A 26,851-nucleotide genomic window follows, 5' to 3' on the forward strand; every position below is an offset into this window, starting at 1 on the left:
TAATTCTAGTTTAAAAGTTAAGACAAAAGGATTTAAAAATTACTATCACTACAATAAATTGTTAAGATATAATATCACTATATAAAAGTGTGAAATCAATAGCAAAGAAATGATGTAGAGGAGTAAAAATAATCTTTTAATGCAATTGAAGTTATTAGCTTAAAGTAGACTGTTGTGACTTTTAGATATTTTATCTAAGCCTTAGACTTAAAAAAGAAATCCTGACATTTTCAACAACATGGTTGAATAAGGAGGACATTAGACTAAGTAAAATGAGACACAGAAAGACAAATACTGCATGATATCATTTATATGTGATCTGAAAGGGATCTAAAAAGGTGAAACTCATAGAAACAGTAGAATGATGATTGCTGGGTTCTGGGGAGTAGGAGAAGTAAGATGTTGGTGAAAGGATACAAAGTTTTAGTTATGCATGATAACCATGTTATGGAGACCTATTGTAGAACATGGTGACTATAGTTAACAATACGTGTTATATGCTTAAATTTTGCTAAGTGAGTAGATTCTTAAGTGTTAGCAACAGCAAAAAGAAAGTGAGATGATGGAAATGTTAATTTGCTTAATTGTGGTAATCATTTCACAGTATATATCAAATCCTCATATTTTACATCTTAAATAGTTTTTTTTTTGATTTTACCTCAGTAAAAGAAATAAAAATAAAATAAAAATAAATCTAAAAATAACATTGTTCTGATACTGCATCCAATGCAGGACAGATGTATTTTCTTTGTCATTTTGTTCTTACTCAAATTTAACAAGTCATTTCTTCACTCTTGGTGTTTATTGCTTAAGGCAAAATGGTAAGAATAGAACAAAGTACCAGACAATAATTTAGTTCTAATAAGTATCAATTTTTTCTCATGTTTACATCAGATTTTTTAAAAGAAGTTAAAACTATATATAACAACTCACTTTAAGAACCCTCTGTAAACTTAATTTCCCTCCTTTCTAGAAGTAATAATATACATTTTGTGTTTTCCCCCATTAATACATATTTATGTCAAATATATATATAAATAAATAAATATGTATAAATATATATAAGTAAAATATAAATATATATAAATAAAATATATATATATATATAACTATTGAATTTAAACTGTTTTATAGTTTAAGACATTATAGAAATATTATATTTGTGTATTTTGCTATTTTCTCATAATGTGAAGATTTTAAGGTTTATTGATGTTGGAACAGGTAGCTCATTCATTTATCATGCATGTGGTATTTTATGGTATAAAGGTACCACAGCTTATTTGTCTGTTTTCCACCTAATGAAATGTGTTTCTTTTAGTGTTTTTGTTATTGCAAAGAATGGTTCAATCTCTGTGCTTGTTTTTGTTTCCTTTTGCATGTGTCTGAGAAATTATCCAGTGTACTTACCTAGAAATGGGATTCCCATGGTAATTATGAAAAATTTAATATTGTCAAATAACCCTATAAATATTTATGATTAATATGCATCTCACTAGCATGGAATGTATTTAAGTAAAATGTATAAATACCAAGACTGATTATTGTTAGAATCTTTAATATTTTCTGGTATAATGAGTATGAAATGCAGTTTTCTCATTTTAAGTTGCATAATCTGTCCCTGTGGTAGTTGAGAATCTTTTCATGTTTTATAGTCTACCTGATCTTCAGCTAATTTTTAGTTTCAAACTCTTCAACAATTTTCTAACCATTCTTGTTATTTTTTTTTATTTTAGGGTACGTGTGTGTGTGTGTGTCTACATAGGATAAAAATTACATATATAATTAATGTGTATAGAGGATAGAAATTACATAATTTTTGCTGAGGAAAAATTAGTTGTCTACCCTTAAGAAGAAAGGTGAGTAAAATGTAGTACACAAAATAAAATACTATGGTTCAGTTATAGCCAATTACCTAGATATGTATTTAGAGACAATGATAGATCTCACCAAAAATATGTTTATTAGAAAATGAATGAGATAATAATATATTGACACATGAGAAATAAAAAAATAAATACACAAATTATTGTATGTTTTCAAGAATGGGAATGAGAGCATGAAGGAAATTATAAAACAACGTAATGTCAACAGAGGGATTGTAATTAAGACTATAATGTGCATTTCCTAATGTCTATTCTAAAAGTCCCCCTCACTGAGAGAGCCCTTAGTTTTACCTGAGCACATCGCCATTCAACATTGAATACAGCATTTCTTTGTAAATGTATTTTCCTGTGTAACTAAGTGCTGATCTAAGATGTTAACACAAGACTTATGTAGAACCTCAAGAAATTCTACCAATAGAACTGATTTACCTGGGGAGGAGTCCCTTTTTATACTTAAGCCATTCGTTTGTTAGCAATTTGCAAACCCATCATGCCAAAGGGAGGTAGCTACTTAGGCTTTAATGCTACATTGAGGATGGAAGCGATTCTCTTATCTCTTTGTACCTAAGGACCAAATTGGGCTCTGGGGGTTGAAGAGGGCAGAAGTAGCCCTATGGACACCATAATGATACTAACTTAGGTACTCACTGATGCAGTTGCCCAAGTGGTAATTACACCTATTGTAATACCTAAACACAGAAAGAATGTCAAAATATCTGTGCTGGTCAGTAAATAACATTTCAAAGTAACCTTTCATTTAGCATATTCTGTATCTTAAAGATAAAAAAAAAAAAACTAATATAAAACTACTTTTAGAGAAAACATTTTGAAAAGAAGTAATAAAACTACAGTGATAAGGGATGGGGCAGGATCCAAAGGAAAGTAATTTGTGAATTAAGAACCATGAGGTGACTACCTAACACTTCTGTCAGAATAAAGCCTTTGGAATTTTAATATATAAATACCCAAATGTATCTAGTATCAGATTTTTCTCTAGTTTTACTTGGCCAAATGAACAAATACATAAATAGCTCCTTATTAGGACTTGGGACAGCTTAGGTAAAAGAGGCATTGCCTTTTCACTGCTCTTGAAATTAAACCAAACCAGTCTTTACATCCTTCATTATAGAATGGGACTCAAGTCAGCTCTCTCAATGAAATGTGAATCTCATTTCTCCATGTAGAACCTGGGACATTTCTAACCTACCTATATCTTTTGAGGGTATCAATAGACATTTAAAATAAGGTTTCCTCAGGTGCATTAATAGTCCTGTTTTCTTTTCTGTGCTATTTTTAGGTTATCATTAATTTTTAAAAATTCTCTTTTAACTTGTGCAAGACTTTTTTTTTGTGTGTGAGCTGAAATTGCCTTTATACTCAGTTAATGAAATTAGATTATTCTTCCCCCAAAATAAAACTTTTCTGTTACCTTACATTACTTACTAGGTACTACTTTCTTTCGTGTTTCCCTTTCAACTACCAGGATAAAATTATCTATGCTCTCTGTCTTCATTTCAAAACTGCCCAGTTATCATCAGCCAACTGTATAATTTTTCTGCTGTCGTTAACCCTCCATTGATTCAGTGCTCACCAAAGTTCATTAGAATATCTAGGTTTACCAAACTTAATGGACTCCAGTGGACCCATTCACCTTTCTTTGTTGTTGTTGTTGTTGTTTTTTAAGATTTTTATTTATTTATTCATGAGAGGCAGAGAGAGAGAGGCAGAGACACAGGCAGAGGGAGAAGCAGGCTCAATGCAGGGAGCCTGATGTGGGATTCCATCCCCGGTCTCCAGGATCAGGCCATGGGCCGAAGGCGGCACTAAACCCCTGAGCCACCCAGGTATCCCCCACCCCCATTCACCTTTCTTGACATTGGTAATAGAAATGACATCAAAGGTCATTATGATTTACATAGTAGTGAAATTGAAGCTCAGAAATATTCAGATCCAAACATCATGAATCCTATTTTTTTTTATGATTAATTAAGCCTTGAGGAACTAGGTGCTGAACTAAGGGAGTATTACAAACTTACTTTAAGTCCTTGAAGGTACTTACTATATTTAAGCCAGGGAACAAAATGTCCAATAGGGGATCAGAATAAATCAGATGAAGCAACAAAGAGATGGAAACGCTAAATTATTTCTACTTTATCTGACCTCAGAGTTTCAAATCTATTCCACTTTTTGATTGTTAACCTTGTTAACCTTGAAGGGATTCCTCAGTAAGTGTAGGAAACAGACAAGGAAGCAAAAACTTAAGTTGAAACACCTATGCTTTGTAAATTTTGCTCTATTTGTGAAAAATTATTTGAAAATATATTTATATATCTTAATTTTGTTTCAATTTTACATATTTTACAATGAAAAATTCATTATAATGTAAGAAAGCTTTTTAATTTTTTTTTTCTATTGTGCAACAATCAATCATCTTTTGCGGGGGGGTGGTTATTTTATTTTTTTTTATTGGAGTTCAATTTGCCAACATATAGCATAACACCCAGTGCTCATCCCATCAAGTGCCCCCCTCAGTGCCCATCACCCAGTCACCTCAACCCCCTACCCATCTCCCTTTCCACCACCCCTTTCCGTTTCCCAGAGTTAGGTGTCTCTCATGTTTTGTCCCCCTCACTGATATTTTCACTCATTTTCTCTCCTTTCTCCTTTATTCCCTTTCACTAATTTTTATATTCCCCAAATGAATGAGACCAAATGATGTTTGTCCTTTTCTGATTGACTTACTTCACTCAGCATAATACCTTCTAGTTCTATCCACATCAAAGCAAATGGTGGGTATTTGTCATTTCTAATGGCTGAGTAATATTCCATTGTATACATAGACCACAGCTTCTTTATCCATTCATCTTTAGATGGACACTGAGGCTCCTTACACAGTTTGGCTATTGTGGACATTGCTGCTAGAAACATTGGGGTGCAGGTGTCACGGCATTTCACTGCATCTGTATCTTTGGGGTAAATCACAGGCAGTGCAATTGCTGGGTCATAGGACAGATCTATTTTTAACTCTTTGAGGAGCCTCCACACAGTTTTCCAGAGTGGCTGCACCAGTTCACATTCCCCCCAACAGTGCAAGAGGGTTCCCCTTTCTCCACATCCTCTCCAACATTTGTTGTTTCCTGCCTTGTTAATTTTCCCCATTCTCACTGGTGTGAGGTGGTATCTCATTGTGGTTTTGATTTGTATTTCCCTGATGGACAGTGATGCAGAGCATTTTCTCATATGCTTATTGGCCATGTCTATGTTTTCCTCTGTGAGATTTCTGTTCATGTTTTTTGCCCATTTCAAGATTGGATTGTATGTTTCTTTGCTGTTGAATTTAGTAAGTTCTTTATAGATCTTGGATACTATCCCTTTATCTCATACATTTTCTCCCATTCTATGGGTTGTCTTTTAGTTTTGTTGACTGTTTCTTTTGCAGTTCAGAAAGTTTTTATATTGAATATGTCCCAATAATTCATTTTTTGCTTTTGTTTCCCTTGCCTTCATAAATGTATCTTACAAGAAGTCACTGTGGCCAAGTTCAAAAAAGGTGTTGCCTGTGTTCTCCTCTAGGATTTTGATGGATTCTTGTCTCACATTTAGATTTTTCAACCACTTTGAGTTTATCTTTATGTATGGTGTAAGAGAATGGTCTAGTTTCATTCTTCTGAAATAGCTGTCCAAATTTCCCAGCAGCATTTATTGAAGAGACTGTCCTTTTCCCAGTGGATAGTCTATCCTGCTTTTTGTATATTAGTTGACCATAGAGTTGAGGGTCCACTTCTGGATTCTCTATTCTGTTGATCTATGTGTCTGTTTTTGTGCCAGTACCACACTGTCTTGATGACCACAGCTTTGTAGTACAACCTGAAATCTGGCATTGTGATGCCCCCAGCTATGGTTTTCTTTTTAAATATTCCCCTAGCTATTCGGGGTCTTTTCTGATTCCACACAAATCTTAAGATGATTTGTTCCAACTCTCTGAAGAAAGTCCATGGTATTTTGATAGGGATTGCATTAAATGTGTAAATTGCCCGGGCAGCCCTGACATTTTCACAATAATAATTCTTCCAATCCATGAGCATGGAATATTTTTCCATCTCTTTGTGTCTTCCTCAATTTCTTTCAGAGGTGTTCTGTAGTTGTCAGGGCACAGATCCTTTACCTCTTTGGTTAGGTTTATTCCTAGGTATCTTATGCTTTTGGGTGCAATTGTAAATGGGATTAACTCCTTAATTTCTCTCTCTTCAGTCTCATTGTTAGTGTATAGAAATGCCCCTGATTTCTGGGCATTGATTTTGTATCTTGCCACATTGCCAGATTTTGCTGTATGAGTTCTAGCAATCTTGGGGTGGAGTCTTTTGGGTTTTCTATGTACAGTATCATGTCATCTGCGAAGGGGGAGAGTTTGACTTCTTCTTTGTCAATTTGAATGCCTTTTATTTCTTTTTGTTACCTGATTGCTGAGGCTAGGACTTCTAGTACTATGTTGAATAGCAGTGGTCAGAGTGGACATCCCTGTTGTGTTCCTGATGTTAAGGGAAAGGCTCCCAGTGTTTCCTCATTGAGAATGATATTTGCTGTGGGCTTTTCATAGATGGCTTTTAAGATGCTGAGGAATGTTCCCTCTATCCCTACACTCTGAAGAGTTTTGATCAGGAATGATGCTGTATTTTGTCAAAAGCTTTCTCTGCATCTATTGAGAGGATCATATGGTTCTTGTTTTATCTCTTGTTGATATGATCTATCACGTTGATTGCTTTATGAGTGTTGAACCAGCCTTGCATCCCAGGGATAAATCCCAGTTGGTCATGGTCAATAATCTTCTTAATGTATTGTTGGATCCTTTTGGCTAGTATCTTTTTGAGAATTTTTGCTTCTGTGTTCAGCAAGGATATTGATCAGTAATTCTCCTTTTTAGTGAGGTTTTTTTCTGGTTTGGGAATTAAGGTGATGCTGGCCTCATAGAGTTTAGAAGTATTCCATCCTTTTCTATCTTTTGGAACAACTTTGGTAGAATAGGTATTGTTTCTTCTTTAAACTTTTGATAGAAATCCCCTGGGAAGCCATCTGGCCCTGGACTTTAATGTCTTGGGAGGTTTTTGATGACTGCTTCAATTTCCTCCCTGGTTATTGGCCTGTCCAGGTTTTATATTTCTTCTTTTTTTAAAATTTATTTATGATAGTTACACACAGAGAGAGAGGGGCAGAGACATAGGCAGAGGGAGAAGCAGGGTCCATGCACCGGGAGCCTGACGTGGGATTCGATCCCGGGTCTCAAGGATCGCGCCCTGGGCCAAAGGCAGGCACCTAACCGCTGCACCACCCAGGGATCCCAGGTTTTCTATTTCTTCCTGTTCCAATGTTGGTAGTTGTGGTTTTCCAAGAATGTATCCATTTCTTCTAGATTGCCTAATTTATTGGCGTATAGCTGCTCACAAAATATTTTTAAAATCGTTTATATTTCCTTGGTATTGGTTTTGATCTCTCCTTTTTCATTCATGATTTTATTAATTTGAGTCTTTTTTTGTTTTTAATAAGGGTGGCTAATGGTTTATCTATTTTATTAATTCTTTCAAAGAACAAACTCCTGGTTTTGTTGACCTGTTCTACAGTTCTTGTCTCTATTTCATTAAGTTCTGCTCGAATCTTTATTAACTCTCTTCTGCTAGGTGTAGGTTTTTTGCTGTTCTTTCTTCAGTTCCTTCAGGTGCAAGGTTAGCTTGTGTATTTGAGGTTATTCCAGTTTTTTGAGGGATGTTTGTATTGCAATGTATTTCCCTCTCAGGACTGCTTTTGCTGTATCCCAAAGATTTTGAGTGGTTGTATCTTCGTTCTCATTAGTTTCCATGAATCTTTTTAATTCTTCTCTAATTTCCTGGTTGACCCTTTCATCTTTTAGCAGGATGGTCTTTAACCTCCACATGTTTGAATTTCTTCCAAATTTCTTCTTGTGATTGAGTTCAAGTTTCAAAGCATTATGATCTGAAAATATGCAGGGGCAATCCCAATCTTTTGGTATCAGTTAAGACCTGATTTGTGACCCAGTATGTGGTCTCTTCTAGAAAAAGTTCCATGTGCCCTTGAGAAGAATGTGTATTCAGTTGTGTTAGGATGTGAAGTTCTGCAAATATCTGTGCAATCCATCTGGTCCAGTGTATATTTTAAAGCTCTTGTTTCTTTGGAGATGTTGTGCTTAGAAGATCTGTCATTTGTAGAAAGTGCAATCTTGATGTCTCCCAGTATAAGTGTATTATTATCTAAGTATGTCTTAACTTTGGTTATTAATTGATGGATATACTTGGCAGCTCCCACATTAGGGGCATAAATATTCATGATTGTTAGGTCCTCTTGTTGGATAGATTCTTTAAGTATGATATAGTGTCCCTCTTCATTTCCCACTACAGTCTTTGGGATAAACTTTAATTTATCTGATATGAGGATTGCTACCCCTGCTTTCTTTTGAGGACCATTTGAATGGCAAATGGTTCTCCAACCTTTCATTTTCAGGCTGTAGGTGTCCTTGGTCTAAAATGAGTCTCTTGTAGACAGCAAATAGATGGGTCTTGCTTTTTTATCCAGTCTGAAACCCTGCACCTTTTGATGAGATCATTAAGCCCATTCACATTCAGAGTTACTATTGAAAGATATGAGACTCATGTCATCATAATACCTATTCAGTCCCTGTTTTGTGGATTATTTCTTTGTGTGTCCTCACACAAAGGATGATGGTTTTCAGAGGCTGGGGGCATGTAGGAATGAGGAATTTTTCATTGGGTTTAGAGTTTGTTTTCAAAATTAAAAAGTTTTGGAGATATGTTGCTCACAAATATGAATAATGGGGCACCTGGGTGGCTCAGTCAGTTAAGCATCCGACTCTTGATATTTGGCTTCAGATCATGATCAGGATTGGGAGATAAAGCCCCACATTAGGCTCAGTGTTTAGAGTGGGGCCTGCTTAAGATTCTCATTCTCTCTCTCCCTCTTGTCCCCCAAAGAATATGAATAATATTTAACTGAACACTTAAAATGGTTCAAATGTTTTTTTAAAAAGTGCCTCTTTCAAAGAAAGTTTTAGTCTAATAAATGAGGAATTCATTGAAAATGTTACTAATATAATTTTATTAAAAATGTCAATATTAAACTAATATTTTATGAATAAAATCTGCTTTTTATGCTATATAAGAAAAGACACTTGAAAGTCAATATTTATTTGGATCTGAAGACTGGAGCCAGAAGGTACAATCAAGAAAACAAATATCTGGGGAACAGGCACAGAGACAGAGAATGCAGCTCCAGGAGAAAGTTGATTCTATATAATCTTCCCTATTGTACCTGCATAGTAGACTTTCAGGAGGCAAAGGACCATGTCTCTAATTCACTAGGCCTGGATTCAAATCCTACCATACCACTTTTTTTTCCTTTATGACCTGGAACACAGTATTTAATCTTAGGTCAAGAGTGAGTTACTATTACTTTACTTAAAAATAGTTTTGAGGATTAGACAAAATATGTCCTTTGTTTCCGTTATCCCAGAGCTTAGCCTAGTTCATAGTAAGGCAGTGGTGAGTTTCTTTCTTCACTAAAATACATAGTCCTACTGCCAAAGCTGTTCTCTCTTAAGAATGTAATTTATATATAAATGTTGACATTTCTCCTTTCTAATACCAATTGTGATTGGAATTGTGACTAAATATATTATTTAATTTATTTCTTTTCTTCTAAAGTATAAGCTCTGGAAGGTTAAAATCCATATCTGACTTCTCTGAACTCCTTCTCTGATACCTAGCATTACCAGGTAGGTAATGTGATAAATATATGTATTAATGACTAAATACAGAGCTCAGAGCTTGCTCTTGTGGAGCTTACTATTTATATGGGGAAAATCAAAAGCAAGAAATTGTGACATAGGCTGTGGAAGAAATACATTAAATTGAGCTATGAATGTGAGATAAGACTTTCTGGAAGATTTAAGCTACAAAGTCTTCAATTATGAACAGATTTATCCAGGAAATAAAAGCTTGAAAAAGTGTAATAGAGCTAAAGCCTAAAGAGAGGGATGAATCTATCTATATAAAGGCTAAGCTTAAGAATTTTGACTTTGTCATTTTAGATTCTGGAAATCCACTAAGAAACTTTAAGCATTTAATACATACAACTACCTATTTAATATTGTCCCAAGCTAATAATTCCCCAGATTTACTTAAATGTAAATACCCATAGCTTTTAAGGGTAAATAAGTATTTGCTAGTTAAAATTTTTTAGAATGAGTGTTATGAGAACTTCATACAATCAATGAAGCAAATAGGCATGAATCAGAAAGCATCAATATATCTGGCATAAATGAGATTTTAACAAGTACAACTATGCCTTTTGAAAAATATTTTTTAAAGGAAAAAGACAGTCTTCATAATTTTTAGAAAAGACAATATATTTATATATGATGATTACTTATTTTGGTAAATTAGTCTCTAAAAAGAAACACACTCTGTTTATAAGAAGTGATAATTTATCAGGCTTTTTCACAGATAATTTAAAATCCTAATCATTTTGGGATTCATTTTAACAAATCCCACCTCATCATGCAATTTTCTAATCCTATGAGAGATTGCTCAGAGTTCTCTCCACTGAGACAGAAAATATGGAGGATTTTTGCTCCGAGGGGGGTTCATCAGGCATGTTGGCCTGGAATTTTTTTCTTGTGCTGTCCTTGTCTGACTTTCAGATTAGGGTAATGTTGGCCTTATAAAATTAATCTAAAAGTATTCCTTTCTCTTTTGCTTTTTTTGGCAGAGTTTAAAAAGAATTGGTATTCCCTCTTTAAATGTATGTAGAATTCACCAGTAGAGCCATCTGGACTTGGGCTTTTCTCTGTTGAGAGGTTTTTGTTTACTAATTCAGTCTCCTTTGTAATAACGAGTCTGTCCAGATTTCCTATTTCTTTATTATTTAAGGATAAACAAGAATTTACTAGTTGGAGAGGGGGAAGCACAAGGGAGGTAAATGGCACTGGCTAGCTCTTTTGTTTTTGGAAAACTCTGCTAAAGATCCCTGCCCCTCTAGCATTGTTCAGAGATTAGTAAATAAATCTCCTTCCTCTTCCTATACCCCAGGTTTTTTTTCAAAGTACTGCTTTTATGCTGTTTCTCAGCAGGATTATTTGTTATACTATCCCTTTAAGGACAAGAACCCCTTTCCTACTGCTCTCTGGGTCTTCCCAGAGCTAAGCCTGATGAAGTTTTGGAATATAGGTGAGGTCTGGAGCTGAGGACCAAGAAAGAATTCATGAGACGTCTTTGTTGCAAAATGGTGGTTTTATTAAAGCACAGGGACAGGACCTGTGGGCAGGAAGAGCTGCTGCCCTGGGCCTGTGAGGGGTGGCTGATTATATACCTGGGAGTTGGGAGGGGTTTGAGGATGGTGCACTGTCTAAGGAATTTTGGAAGCAAGGTTTCCAGGACCTTGAGGGGGCTGGCTATTGTTGGGAAAAGGTCACTTACTACCGTCTAATAAAACCTGAGTCACGAGACCCTTCGATGTGTATCAGTGGGCCATGTGCTTGGGGGATGACTGCTAACCCGTGTCTTGGGGGTTTAGAGATAAAGGAAATTTCTAAAGGAATTTTTGTAAGTTAAAGTAGGCTTACAGGCTTCTGGAGTTAGGGCTAAGATTGCCTTCTGCCCTTAGCAAAGTATTAACATCCGGGTAATTGAGTCTGCAGAAGAATGTCACTCTCCCTGTTTTAAGAACTTGTCAATATGCTTTGTCCTCAGCTAGTCCTCTGTTCCCTCATCAGAACCCATTGATTTTTAAAGTTTACGTGTTAAGCACCACTTATTATAATAAGAACCTCAAAGTTAAGCCCCTCTGGTTTTCAAAGCTGAATGTCAAGGGCTTTGTCTTTCTCCCCATTTCCTGGGGTATATAGTCTGCTCCTCTCCCTTCTCCGTGCCTGCAGTGTCCCTCCCTGTCATGAATGGTCTGGTTGGTCATTTTGATTTTCTGACCACATATCGGCCCTTCCTTCCCTTTTTGATATGGCCTCTTCTCTACATTTAGCTGTGGAGAGTCTCTTCTACCAGTTTTCTGGTAGAAGAGTTACCAGGTCATTTTATTTCATACCAGTTACCAGGTCATTTTCTGAGCTATTTGCACTGATGGGGGTTTATCCAAGTGTATTCATGGGACAGGTGAGCTTAGGATCCTCCTACCCCACCATTTTCACCTGAAGTTCCCATAGAATAATCCAGGCTTGCTAGGTTTTATGTTTCTAGGGATTTATCCATTTCTTCTAGGTTGTCCAGTTTGCTGATCTATAATTGTTCGTAGTAGTTTCATGATCCTTTGCATTTCTGTAGTGTCATTTGTAATGTATCCTCTCATTTATAATTTCATTTATTGAAGTCCTGTCTCTCTTTTTCTTAATAATCTAGATAAAAATAGTCTATCTTTAAAAAAATCAGCTCTTAGTTTCATTAGTTTTATTTTTTTTGTAATCTTTAGTCTCTATTTGATTTATTTCCTCTATTTGTTATTCCCTCCCTTCTGCTAACTTTAGGTGCATTTTTTTCCCCTAGTACCTTGAGTTATAAGATTAGATTGTTTACCTGGGATCTCTCTTTTCTTAATATAGCAATTTTTCATTATAACTCTTCCTCATCTTTTGCTGCATCCCACAAGTTTGGTTATGCCATTTTTCCATTTTCATTTGTCTTGCGATATTTTTTTTAATTTCTCTTTTGATTTCTTTAGCCTATTGGTTGTTCAGGCCCATGTTTAAGCTTCACATATTTGTGAAATTTCCAGATTTCTTTTTGTAATTCATTTTTAACTTCAAACCTAAAATGGTTGAAAAGGGTATTTGATATGATTTCAGTCTTCTTACATTATTTTAAGTGTTTTTTTTTTAATTCTTTTTTTTTATTTTAAATGTTTTTTGACCTAATGTATGAGCTGTCTTGGAGAATGTTCCATTCTTCAGAAAAATGTCCATTTTGCTGTTTTTGAATGGAAGGTTCTGTAAATATAAAAAATGTTAGGTCCATCTGGTCTAATATATCATTTAAGTTTAATGTTTCCTTATTAACTTTAAAATCTGAATGATTTATCTATTGTTCAAAATTGGGAATTGAAATATCTTACTACTATTGCATTGTTGTCTATTTCTCCCTACAGATTCATTAATAGTTACTCTACATTTTTAGATGCTTTTATGTTGGGTACATAGCTATTCATAAAAGTTATATTCTCTTGATGAATTCACCTTTTCATGATGCAGTTACTTTTTTGTCTTTTGGCTTAAGGTCTATCCTGACTGATACAGTATAGCTACCTCTGCTTTCTTTGGTTTACATTTGAATGGAATATCTTTTCTATCTCTTCACTTTCAGTATATGTATAGCCTTAAAACTGAAGTAAGTCTCTAATAGGCAACACATAATTAGGTCTTGTTATTTTTTATCCATTTAGACACTCTGTGTCATTTGTTTGTATAATTCAGTCCATTTAAATTTAAAGTAATTATTGATAGGTGCAGGCTACTATTTTAATGGGGTTTTTTGGTAAGTTTTTAATTCCTTTGTTTCTTTTTGGTCTCTTTGTGATTTGATGATGCCTATTCCCCCCGCCCTTCCCCCACTCCCACCCAGTGGCGTATTTTCTTTCTTTTTGTCTTTTGTGTATCTACTGTAGGTGTTAGCTTTGCAATACATAAAATATCATATAATTATGGCAGCCTCTTTTAAGCTAATAGCAAGTTAACTTCAAACACACAATAAAACTCTTCACTATTACACTCCCACTGTTTTTGATGTCACAAGTTACATCTTTTTATACTGAATATCCATTAACCAATTATTGTAGTTATTTTAATACTTTTTTAACCTTCATACTAGAATTACAAGTGATTTACCTAAGACTTTTGCAACATTTGAGTATTCTGAATTTAGCTATATGTTTACCATTACCAGTGAGTTATATATTTCCATATGTTTTCCTGTTAGTAATTAGCATCCTTTTGTTTCAGCTTGAAGAACTCCCCTTAATATTTCTTTTACTTCCTTTCTAGTGATAATTGACTTCTTTAGCTTTTTTGTGTGTGGAAATTCCTTTTCTTTCCTTCAATTCTGAAGGACAGTTTTGCCAGGTAGAGTATTCTTGACTGGCAGCATTTTTCTTTCTTCACTTTGAATATATCATACCATTCCTATTTGGTCTCAAAGTTTCTGCTGAAAAATTTGAGGTTATACTTTTGAGGTTTCCTCTGCACATATCAATTTGATTTTCTCTTTTTTAAGTTTCTCTCCATGTCTTTAGCATTTAATAAGTTAATTATAATGTGTCTCAGTGTGGTCTCTTTGGAATCATTTTATTTATTTAATTTGGTATTCCCTGAGCTTCCCAGATCTAGATGTCTAGCTCTCCCAGGTTGGGGGTATCTTTGAATAAGATTCTTCCCCTTGGGATCCCTGGGTGGCACAGCAGTTTGGTGCCTGCCTTTGGCCCAGGGCGCTATCCTGGAGACCCGGGATCGAATCCCATGTTGGGCTCCCGGTGCGTGGAGCCTGCTTCTCCCTCTGCCTGTGTCTCTGCCTCTTTCTCTCTCTGTGTGTGACTGTAATTTAAAAAAAAAAAAAAAAAGATTCTTCCCCATGTTCTCTCTTCCCTTTGGGGACCCTATAATACATTTATTGGCCGAATTGATGGTATCTCTTATGTCCTGTAAACTATTTTCACTCTTTTTCATTCTTTGATTGGATGCATTCCACTGTCCTGTGTTTGAGTTTCTGATCCTTTTTTCATTTCATCTAGCCTGCTATTGAATCTCTCTATTGATTTTTTTTTTCAGTTCAATTACTGTATTCTTCTGCTCTGTGAATTTTGTTTGTTATCTTTTTTTCCATTTTCTGTTGAAATTCTCAGTTTGTTCCAGTATTGTTCTCATGATCTTGGTGACTACCTTGGTGCCCGTTATTTTGAACTCTCTATCAGGTAAACCACTTATCTTTCTTTCACTAAGTGTTTCTGAATAGTTATGTTATTTTGTTTGGAACACATTCCTCTTTTTCCATGATTGTGTTGGTCTTTGCACGCTACATAAAACAGTCACCTTTCCCAATGTTGACAGAGTGGATTGATGTCCCAGTGAGGAGGTAAACCTCCTCACTCAGCCTGGACTAAGCTCCTACTTGTCTATCAAACTTTGTAATTGTCCAAGCCACTTGCTTGCTTGCTTGCTTTCATCCATGCCTTTTTTTTTTTTCTTTTTTGTTCTTTTCTTTTCTTTCTTTTCTTTCTTTTCTTCTTCCTCTCTCTCTCTCTCTGGTTCCCAGCGTGGAGAGTGTGCCAAAACCTGTCAATGTCCCAAAGAGGAAGGTTTCAGTCAGCACATAAATGCAGGCTAATTAGAATCTGCACCTTCAGACAGCAGCTTGGAAAGTATGTAATTAAGCCCTTTCCAACAAGAAACAGAGATGGACATTTTTTGCCTGCTCCCTCTGAGCTGAGCCCTGGGGAATAGCTGGCTAAGAACAGCTTCTTTGTTTGCTACAGTTTTGTGTGACTCATGAATAGAAGAACCTTGGCTGTGAGAGCCAGGCAATTCAGGGATCATATCCCTTGGGTGACTGCCATAATAGAGGCACAATGTGTGCACAAGCTCTTTCCAGGGAGGGAAACTTGGAATAGGCTGGAAAGAGAAAGAGGGTGAGTGGTCTAGTAGGCTTCCCCAGTCTCTAAGGAGGTTCAAATCCAGGCCCCAGATGCCTGCTAAATTAGAATCCTGGCCCGCAGACAGCAGCTTTTAAAAGGATGCAGGTTAATCTCTTACAGGCTAATCTCTTAAAACTGGGAGATAAGTTGTTTTTGCTTGCTCCTTCTGCATAAAGCCCTAGGGTAATAGTCATGGTGAGTGCTCATGAGTTCATTGACAACTAATGTTTTGTTTACCATATTCTTGTGGGTCTCATGGATGCAAGCTCCACTGACTTTCAAAAATAGGTATTGAGGGACCTGTCCCTCAAGTGAGAATCTTAAAGTTTTGGATGCTAGATGTGGGATCTAAATATTTTACTTCTCAGAAAGAAGCTAACAGTTAAGGGTTTCTGTCTGATTATATGGCACCATGCCAGGGTTGTGGTTTATGGCAGGAATGTATCTCAGCCTTCCTTTTCTGTTTCAGTAGGTATATTCTCATTCATCCAATATATAGGAGTCATTCATCTAGTTTCCATGTCTCTTCCAGAGGGTATTGCTCAGCATATAGTTGTACATTTAATGTATCAGTGGCCAAAGGGTGGAGGCTCTTATGTTGCCATCTTGTCATTTCCCCTAAGCTTTAATTAACCAATTAAAAATATGATATAGGGACGCCTGGGTGACTCAGTGGTTGAACATCTGCCTTTGGCTCAGGGTATGATCCCAGGGTCCCAGGATCGAGTCCCACATTGGGCTCCTTGCAGGAAGCCTGCTTCTCGCTCTGCCTATGTCTCTGCCTTTCTCTCTGTGTCTCTCATGAATAAATAAATTTTAAAAACATATATTAAAAAATATGATATATGTAGCACCTGGATGGCTCAGTTGGTTTAGTGACTGACTCTTAATCTCAGCTCAGGTCTTGATCTTAGGGTTTTGAGTTCAAGCCCCATGTTGGGCTCCATGCTGGGTGTGGAGTCTACTTAAAAAAGAAAAAAAAGAGATATATTCTGTTGTATAGATAACCATAGCCTATTTATTAACTTCTTAGATAAACAATTTATCTCTTCCTTTTCAGGTATTACAAGTAATTTTCATGTAGACATCATTGTAAACATTTGTATTATGAACTTAGTTTATCTGTAGGATACTTTTCTGGAAACAGAATTACTGGAAAACAGCATTGAAATTTTGATATATGTAATCAATTTTACAAAGAAAATTTTAGCACCTTATGTGCTTCCATTTATAGTATGGGAATATTTGTTTTTCAACACTCCTACCAATGCTATCTATCATCTATCTATCTATCTATCTATCTATCTATCTATCTATCATCTATCTATCTATCTATCATCTCTCAGTTAACATTTATTCTTTAATAAGTCACTCCAAAATGTGATGGCTTAATGCAACCATTTATTTTGATCATAGTTCAATAAGTTGGTGATTTGAACCAAGCTCAACTGGGCAGTTTCTCTAGAAGGCTCCAGTGCATAAAGTATTTTTCAAGTCTCTGCTTGTGTCATTCATGTTTGTTACCATCCCATCAAATAAGCAAATCACAGTCTATTCCAGATTCAGTAGAGGGAATTATACACTCCACATTTTAATGAAGGAGGCTGAAAATTCACAGGCTCCACCTTTTGATAAAAGAAGCTGCATCTTCACATTGCAAATGCATATGCATATGAGGGATAGAAAGAATCTGTAGCCATTTGTGCAATCTAACACATTAATTACATATTAATAAATAATAAGTTAGAGTCATTATCTAAGGACATTGTATTTAATCTTTAAAATAACCCTATGAGGTAATGGCAGAACATTATTATCCATCTTATAGAGGGATTACTGAGGGAGAGAGAGAATAAGTAATTTGCCCAAGGTTATTTATTCTCCTGTAAAGGAGGTTCTTTCCTCCACTTAACCTCAATATTCTATGGCATCGTAGTTTATGTATTTGTTTTGTGTGACCTTAAGGCACCAAAATATTTAAGAATATATTCTTTCAAAACACGTATGTGTTCATATTTCTTGAAACTGTTTTCAAATTTATCTCTAACATTATCCTCAAAACCTCCTGTACTCTGATAAACTCTCAGACCTCAAAAATGACCTCAAGTTTTAAATCTTCTGAAAAGCTTACCTTGGATTTCCCTGCTCTGTTGTGGACATGTTACTTCTGTCATTTATATCTCTTCTTGTGTTAGTCATTTCATGGGTACAAATTATTTCTTTTCTTCATTCATTCTCTATTAAACTGTGACTCCCTTGAAGGCACTCCCAGCTTTAGAATCCCAATAAAGCACTTAATGTCTCTTTGTTGTTGTTGAATGAAAGAGAATACTTGCCTTTGAGCAGCTCATTGATAATTTGTGATAACAGATATGCAAACATTTATCCATGTGGTCCTATTAAACTTCTACCTATTATCCTAGGCCTCAAATTGTCCTTTACCCATCTTTCTGGAACTTTAGATTAATTTCTTTTTCCAGGCATTCCCGTGGAATGGTATTTAAGCAATTATCATAATACTTATTACCTTTGAATATCTCTCTAGACTCCCAATTCTCTAGCACATAACTGACTAAAAAACAGAAGAAACAGAACAGTCTATATATCCCTTTACCAGAAAGTTTCTCAGCCTTGCCTTAAGTTATGATCTTTTTATTACTATAAAAAAAAATCTTGTGCTTTTAGTATTACATAAAGTTTCCAAATAATAAAATAGCAGAGCTCAGTTTTCCCTGAACCAAATCCTCCTATACATTATCACCAGATTTACTTACAAAATACATTTTTGTTTCTCACCTCATAATATCTGCTCACAGTGGATGTTGTAAGTATGCATAATTCATGTGGATTCCAAACTAAGGATTCTATGATAGTTGCTATCTTCTTGTTTGTTTATTAAGGACATGGTTCTTCTCTGGAAACTTTGAGGTGAGTGCCTTATATGTCTGAGAATGTTTTAGAACTGGGCCTGGTGGTAAAATAGATTCTAAACCCCAAATCCTCTGCCAGCTGCTCAGTTTTGCAAAGCTATGTCATGCCTATCCTCTGCTTCCTTGTATGTGAGCTAAGGTCAGAAGATAGGACACGGACACTTCTTCTCATAGGAACCCAAGCTCCATGGTTTTCCCAAAACATTCCAGGAAGCCAAAACAAGGCAGACCTGGACCAGAAGGGCTGGTTCAGGTGGTAACCATGAGTCTATTAGGGCTTCCCTGGGGCAGGTCCGGTGGGAGAGGGTTGATCTGGACTCCTCCCTAAGCCTTACATAAGTACGTCTGTGACTCTGGAGGTTGTTTTTTGTTGTTGTTGTTGTTTGTGTTTTGTTTTTGTTTTTTTTTTTTTTTTTGCCCAGTACAGGCATATACATGTCTTGTTTTATTGTGCTTCACTTTATTTCATTTTGTAGATATTACATCTCTCTCTCTCTCTTTCACAAATTTAAGGTTTGTGACAACTCTGTAGGAAGAAAATATGTTGGCAACAGTTTTCCAATAGCATTTGTTCACTTTGTGTCTCTGTCTCCCATTGTGGTAATTCTCACAATACTTTAAACTTTTGCAGTATTATTATATTTGTTACGGTGATCTATGATCAGATTTTGACTTGCTGAAAGCTCAGATGATAGCATTTTTTAACAATATATTTTTTTGATTAAGGTATATACATTGTACTTGTAGATGGAATGCTATTGCATACTTAATTGACTTCATATACTGTAAATATCCATTGGGAAAACAAAATAAATTCACTTGATTTGCTTTATTGTGATATTTACTTTATTGTAGTGGTCTGGAAATGAACCTGCAACTTCTCCAAGGCCTGTACTTGTTCTCCAAGTACAGCATAGTATTGAGTGTCATCATCTAGATGACTAAATCAAGTTTCTAAGATGTGATCTTTAGGGAACCAAAACACTATTTGGGATGGGTGTTCTGAGATTTGTAAAGCAAAATTATGAAGATAAAAAGTTAAAAATAAAGAAAATCAAAAACAACCAAGCATGAATAGTGGGTCTCACTTTAAAAAGAAGTGACTAAGAACTTGCTCTTCCCCTTTCCTTCCAGCTGGTCTTCTGGGGGAGGGGCCTCCTCTTGCACTGTTGGTGAGAATGTGAACTGGTGCAGCCACTCTGGAAAACTGTGTGGAGGTTCCTCAAAGAGTTAGAAATAGAACTGTCCTACGACCCAGCAATTGCGCTGTTGGGGATTTACCCCAAAGATACAGATGCAGTGAAATGCCAGGACACCTGCACCCCAATGTTTATAGCAGCAATGTCCACAATAACCAAACTGTGGAGGGAGCCTCGGTGTCCATCGAAAAATGAATGGATAAAGAAGATGTGGTAGCCCCCTCGGATGTGGCTGGAGCTTGAGGCGTGCAGGGGCGCAGACGCCGCAGACCCGGGACCCAGAGCAGCTCAGCTCGGAGGCTGTGAATAATAGCTCTTCAAGTCTCCAATAAAAAATGGCCTCCAATAAAACTACATTGCAAAAAATGGGAAAGAAACAGAATGGAAAGAGTAAAAAAGTAGAAGAGGCGGAGCCTGAAGAATTTGTGGTGGAAAAAGTACTGGACCGCCGTGTAGTGAATGGGAAGGTGGAGTATTTCCTGAAGTGGAAGGGATTTACAGATGCTGACAATACTTGGGAACCTGAAGAAAATTTAGATTGTCCAGAGTTAATTGAAGCATTTCTTAATTTTCAAAAAGCTGGTAAAGAAAAAGATGGTACAAAAAGAAAATCTTTATCTGACAGTGAATCTGATGATAGCAAATTAAAGAAGAAAAGAGATGCTATGAGAAGCAGAGAGGTTGACTACAAATTTGGTTCTGGATGCTTTAGCAGCCAAAGTGAAAAGGCTGATAAACCAAGAGGCTTTGCCAGAGGTCTTGATCCTGAACGAATAATTGGTGCCACAGACAGCAGTGGAGAATTAATGTTTCTCATGAAATGGAAAGATTCAGATGAGGCAGACTTGGTGCTGGCAAAAGAGGCAAATATGAAGTGTCCTCAGATCGTAATTGCATTTTATGAAGAGAGACTAACTTGGCATTCTTGTCCAGAAGATGAAGCTCAATATATATATATATATATATATATATATATATATATATATATAAAATCTGGGTCTTTGTTTTTTGGTTTATTAGTGTGAAGAAATAACATTCTAATGAAAATCAAGTTTGATATGTTTGTTTTGAAGTAGTATTGGGGGAGTTGTTGGGGTTTTTTGCATCTATAGCACTGGTTACTTTGAACAAATAAAAGCTTTCTGTAGTTGTTTCCTTTATCAGAAAAGAATATTTGAGACCATGGCATATTATCCCCCTGCATCAGAGAACACCTTTTCTAAATGTTGAGGGAAATTTTCATAGTTGCTACTCAGTCAGAATTTGTGTTTAACTCCTATATGCCTAAGGACCATTTTGGGTTATTTATTTAGGGCTTTTTGTGTATATACTTAAAAGTACATACATAAGTGGTTTTCTTTTCTTTTTGTTATTTTTGAAACATTCACCAAAACAAAAACAGCATTTTATAACCATGGATAAGGCCATGTTTCTGGGATGCTATCATTTTCAGCAGCTTAAGAAATAAATCACTTAAAGTTACATTGAAATTTTTCCTGAAGCCTTAACCTTTCAAATTTTGTAATTAATTGGACAATTTAAATATAATGTAAAGAGTTTAAATTGGACAATTTAAAAGCAGCCATATCAGAATCCATATCCCTAGTTACAGTCACATAAATGCAAGTTTATTTCCAAATCCTTGAAAGGAAAATTTTGATCACCACCAACAGCCTCCCCACCCAAAGGGCAAAACTAGACAAGTTTTGGTGTACTTTAATTAGGTAAGCAAAACTTAGTTAAATGGATATTTAAAGGTTCCTTCTAGTGAACCATACCTTTTTTTTTTAATATTTATTTATTTACTTATGATAGACATAGAGAGAGAGAGAGAGAGAGAGAGGCAGAGACACAGGAGGAGGGAGAAGCAGGCTCCATGCCAGGAGCCCGACGTGGGACTGGATCCCGGGACTCCAGGATGGCGCCCTGGGCCAAAGGCAGGTGCCAAACTGCCGAGCCACCCAGGGATCCCCTGAACCGTTCCTTTTCAAGAAGTTGAAAACCCTTGTGCTGTATTGACTAAAAGGTCATGATTTATGGAGCATCTAAGACTTCGTTCATGGGAACCTGATCATAACCAGGTGGTTAGAAATGCTTACAATTTAGCACCTGCTGGAATAAATGGGTGGACAGACTTCTATAATCCAAATTCTTGACCTGCATGTTTTTTCTTCACCCCAACTCATTCCTAACATGTAGGCTCAATCTTCTCAGTATTTGAACTACTGGTTCAGCAGAAACCAGGAAAAATGATAACTTTGTAGTCAGAATGTTATCCAACTGTATATTGTTTACTTTATTGTAAATACTGGTAAACAGTGGTCAATAGTTTTATATTCCTTTAAAAAAAAGAAAAAGATGTGGTATATGTATACAGTGGAATATTACTCAGCCATTAGAAACAACAAATAGCCACCATTTGATTCAATGTGGTTGGAACTGGAGGGTATTAGGCTGAGTGAAGTAAGTCAATCAGAGAAGGACAAACATCATATGGTCTCATTCATTTGGGGAATATAAAAATTAGTGAAAGGGAATAAAGGGGAAAGGAGAGAAAATGAGTGAAAATATCAGTGAGAGGGATCCCTAGGTGGCGCAGCGGTTTGGCACCTGCCTTTGGCCCAGGGCGCGATCCTGGAGACCCAGGATCGAATCCCACATCGGGCTCCCGGTGCATGGAGCCTGCTTCTCCCTCTGCCTGTGTCTCTGCCTCTCTCTCTCTCTCTCTCTCTCTCTCTCTGTGTGTGACTATCATAAATAAATAAAAAAAAATATCAGTGAGAGGGACAAAACATGAGAGACACCTAACTCTGGGAAACAGAAAGGGGTGGTGGAAAGAGAGGTGGGTAGGGGGTTGAGGTGACTGGGTGATGGGCACTGAGGGGGGCACTTGATGGGATGAGCACTGGGTGTTATGCTATATGTTGGCAAATTAAACTCCAATAAAAAATAAAGTTATTTTTAAAAAAGGATTAAAGAAAAAAAAAGAAGTGGCTATAGGGGATCCCTGGGTGGCTCAGCACCGCCTTCAGCCCAGGGTGTGATCCTGGAGACTCGGAATGGGGATTGAGTCCCACATCCGGCTCTGTGAGTGGAGCCTGCTTATCCTCCTGCCTGTGTCTCTGCCTCTCTCTCTATGTGGCTCTTATGAATAAATAAATAAAATCTTTTAAAAAACAAAGTGGCTATAACAACAGTTTAAGATGCTAGTGTGTCCAAAGTTGTAAAAACAGGTCACTATGTTTCAGATAAGGGATCACGCATTCCATGAAAGCAAGTATTGCATGGGTCAATATATAACTCAATTATTTTAAGAAACTTTAGACTTCTGAAAGTTTGAAATTCAAGGCAGAACGTGTGAGATATTAAGAAATAGATAAGAAAGGTCGAGCTACAAAGCTTATGAAGCAAAGGCATCTATTAATTGGGATTTATACACCAGTAAGAAGATAGGCCTTATTAGGAAATAGGTAGAACTCAGATACTAGAGCAAGAGACCACTGGTAATCATGGCATGATTTTTGGTATGCTCTAGAGTTCAGGTATGTTTATAAACATTCTTGAAAATTTAAGGAGATGTTCATGCATGGAAAAGAAGACCCACAGCTATTTTCCATTGTTTAATGTACAATTTATTAAATTCATATGTCTTATTGAACAAATTTTGAAAGCCAGTTTTTCTTGGGCATTTAAACTTTGACTATATATTTGATTAATTTTTTTAAACATTTTAAACTGGAATTATAAACTGAAATATCTAATGGGATAATGAATAATAGTTTTCATGTTCTTTCAGAATTGTAATGAAAGCCTTGTGGCTGAAAATAGCAGACACTCAACATCCCAATATACCAAAGACAAATACTAAGAAAATGAACCCAGCAGATCCATTGATCCATCATATCAGTACTTACTAATTTTTCACACACAGCTACCTTTGCTTTTCATACACACACACACACACACACACACACACATGCAAACACACAAAAGTAAGAGTTTAAGGAGAAGTCCTAGACATAAGTATTTATCTTCTCAGTGGGAGACTGGATTTTTCTTTTTCTTTCCCAAGGCTGGGTATGCAGGGCATTGCCTATCCCCACTGCTATAGAAGTAAGCAAGAAAGTAGCTTCAAAGTAATCATCGCTGATGAGTTAGAGTGCCTAGAAGGTGGAAGAAATAGATATTGTCTTACTTAATAGACTTTTAAGGGACTTAGGCTATCCCTTGTGCAAACTTTGGCCAGGAACTTACTGAAGTAGATAGAAATGGCAGAAGGAAGACATGGGACAAGGAGGCACTGCAAACCCTTTCACTATATGGTCTAAGTCATTATTTTGAGGAGTAGCTAGGTTTGCTCTTCTTTCCTTTGGGTACTCTAGCCAAGAAAGTTGTCTGGTATGAAATATAAACCCAACTACAAGAAACTGTATGGAAGAGTAGCTGAGGGGTGATTGCTGGTCAAATTGGAGCACAACTCACTCATCAGGCAATAGTGAAGTGGGAGGTAATGGAAAGATAAAAGATACCGAGCCCTGGCTTCCTCTCGCGCGCTCTCTCTTCTTCTCTCTCTCTTTCTCTCTCTCTCTCTCTCCCCCTTCTCTCTCTCTTTTCAGCAGTTAGGTGGGACAAGAAAATAACTTTCATATATGATACACATTGTACTAGAGTTGACCATATGAGAGCTACATCTGTCTTTGTATGTGTATCTTCTTTGAGGATCCAAAACCTGAGAAGTTTAAATTCTATGAAAGATACAACTTGACAAAAGGAAAGAAAGGGAGTTAGGGTAGATGGTTATAGCAGTTAGCTGTTATTGTTTTATAAAGTGTCTTGAAACCAGAGCCTTAGCATTTGGATTCATTCTAACGACTATGGGAATTCCTAAGGAGATTTAATCTATTGAGACAGAGCCCTCAAACAATGTAAATACTGTATATTCCTCCAAATTCCATGGGAGATGAATGAGGGGAGATTTATCCATGTTTAATTGAGTCAGATATGAGCTGTTAGGATTCAGTGTTTAAAAAGGATAGGAGGTTTCAGGATTGGGGATTCCAGATGATGAGGTTCTGAACAAGAAAACATTACAAAGTGCAAGAAAAATGAAATCAAATTGGCCAAAGTTATCAACTAAACCAATTGTTACTACTAAATTGCATCATTAACTGCATTATTTTCATGACTACAGGGTGATAGCATATCATGACATAAAGTCAAAAAACAGGAAAACTTATTCATGCTTGTGAAAGAACTACAGTTTAGCGTTTTGATATTCAATTTCTCTTTGAGGGGTAGGTCACCCTATGCTCAGAAACATTATTAAAAATATCTCTAAACTAGACACTCTTTGGCTTATAGTTTTCCTAATTCAGGACTTTATCATCTTAACTATTTCAATCGTATTATTATTGGTATCCCACATCTTCAGTTTCTTTCTACCTCCAATTTCCTGCCTTAAGTACTTCCTGAGAATCTTAAAATGCGTTTTTCTCCTAGTAACTAAAAAACCTCGAAAAGTGTTCTGTTTCATAGTTACACCCAAAATCTAACACCTTACTTCAAAATAAATTCCATGCTTATATGCACACAAGCCAATTGAGAACCATCCTTCTTTAGTCTTTCAAATCCATAACTAGTCGTCTAAGGTTTTATCTTAATTTATAGTTTGCCATAACTTCAGAGTCTTTTAACTATTTTCAACTTCAGTTCATAAGTTTTTTAGAATCAACTTGGCAGCATCTCACAGCCACGAATAGGTCTGTACTACTACCTACTGAACAATTCAAACTCTGAAATTTCTTTAGGTTCATTGTTTGGTTTTGTTGCTTAGTTGATTCTCTTCTTCTCTATTCTTTTCTTTCTTTCATTTTTCTTTCTTTCTTCTTTCTTTTCTTTACGAATTCATTTCTGCTAGACTTGAAATGGCTTGCTCTCTGTCCAGAGAGTGATTTGCAGACAGACTAGGTGAAAACATTGGATTTGGTTCAAGTGTACATTCCCTGGTGTTTTACTGGAAAGTCTTTCAGCAAGTCATGCACCACAGCCCATAATAAGACTGTTTCCTCCTAGTCAGTAAAGTTTCTGCTTCCTTTAAACTAGGAGTTAGGAGTTCGACCTCAAATGAAAATTCTATCACAGTAATTTTTAATGAACAAAGATTGCCTTCCCTCTCCATTTTTCTAGAACCCAATTCATCAGTCATTCCCATTCTTTCTTTAACCCTGCCTCTCTATTAATTTCTTGATCTATGGTTAAGAACACATTCATATATTTCACATATTTCTTCCTTTGTATCTTTCTCTAGTTATTTATCTAGCTCACTGATTCCCTCTTATCCACACTTCTCAAGTACTTCTACGTTGATTGCTTTTTACTGTCTACATTTACTGTAATCTCTATTCATTCACTTCAATATACAGTGTAGTCTATCAAAACCACCATTAGCAGGAATTTCCTTTCATCAACTTGTTTACACTCATATAATAATCTCCTTTTAGTATATTTAAAATCTGGCTAAAGTCAAGTTTGCCAAAAATTATTTCCTTTGCTCTTAAATGCCATTAAACAATGCAATAATATTAAATAGCTTTTAATTGTTATCTTTATGAGATAGAAATAATAATTCTTATAGGAATTATTGGAACTAAATACTCTGATTCCTTAGAAAAAATTCATCTTGAAATTTTCCAAAGGGCTTTGAATGAGTATCCAGCAAGGAATTTGGCTTGTAATCTTTGCAAGGTAAAACAACTTCCCCTTGAAAACATGTAATATGTTTCATATTTTTGCCCATTCTGAGTTAATTATATATGTGGGTTAGTTTTGATAATTGTTTGGTAAAGACTAATGCCAACTATTCAAAAATAATTAGACTATTAAGAATAATTAAATGGCAAGAACTCTTTCCTGGGGCTTTTTACTGTTGTCATGATCAGATATTTAAACATAAATAAAGTGATCTAATTCCAAGTGAGAAAATTATTGAAATATGCAAATATGCAAATAGAAATCATCATAGGATAAAGCTAGAGTAGCAATTCAATACTTTATGTCATTAAAACATGATAGTTTAAAAAATGTCATATTCTTGCATTTGGTTATCCTATTTTAAGATTGCTATAAAAAA

At 35.9% G+C, this 26,851-nt stretch overlaps 1 pseudogene; it reads left to right on the forward strand.

Moving 5' to 3' along the window:
• Positions 1 to 19,945: 19,945 nt before the first annotated feature.
• LOC144283201 (chromobox protein homolog 3 pseudogene) lies at positions 19,946 to 20,969 on the forward strand (annotated as a pseudogene).
• The last annotated feature ends 5,882 nt before the right edge of the window (positions 20,970 to 26,851 follow it).

The sequence above is a fragment of the Canis aureus genome, chromosome 14 (genome assembly GCF_053574225.1).
Source record: "Canis aureus isolate CA01 chromosome 14, VMU_Caureus_v.1.0, whole genome shotgun sequence".
NCBI classification, from domain to species: domain Eukaryota; kingdom Metazoa; phylum Chordata; class Mammalia; order Carnivora; family Canidae; genus Canis; species Canis aureus.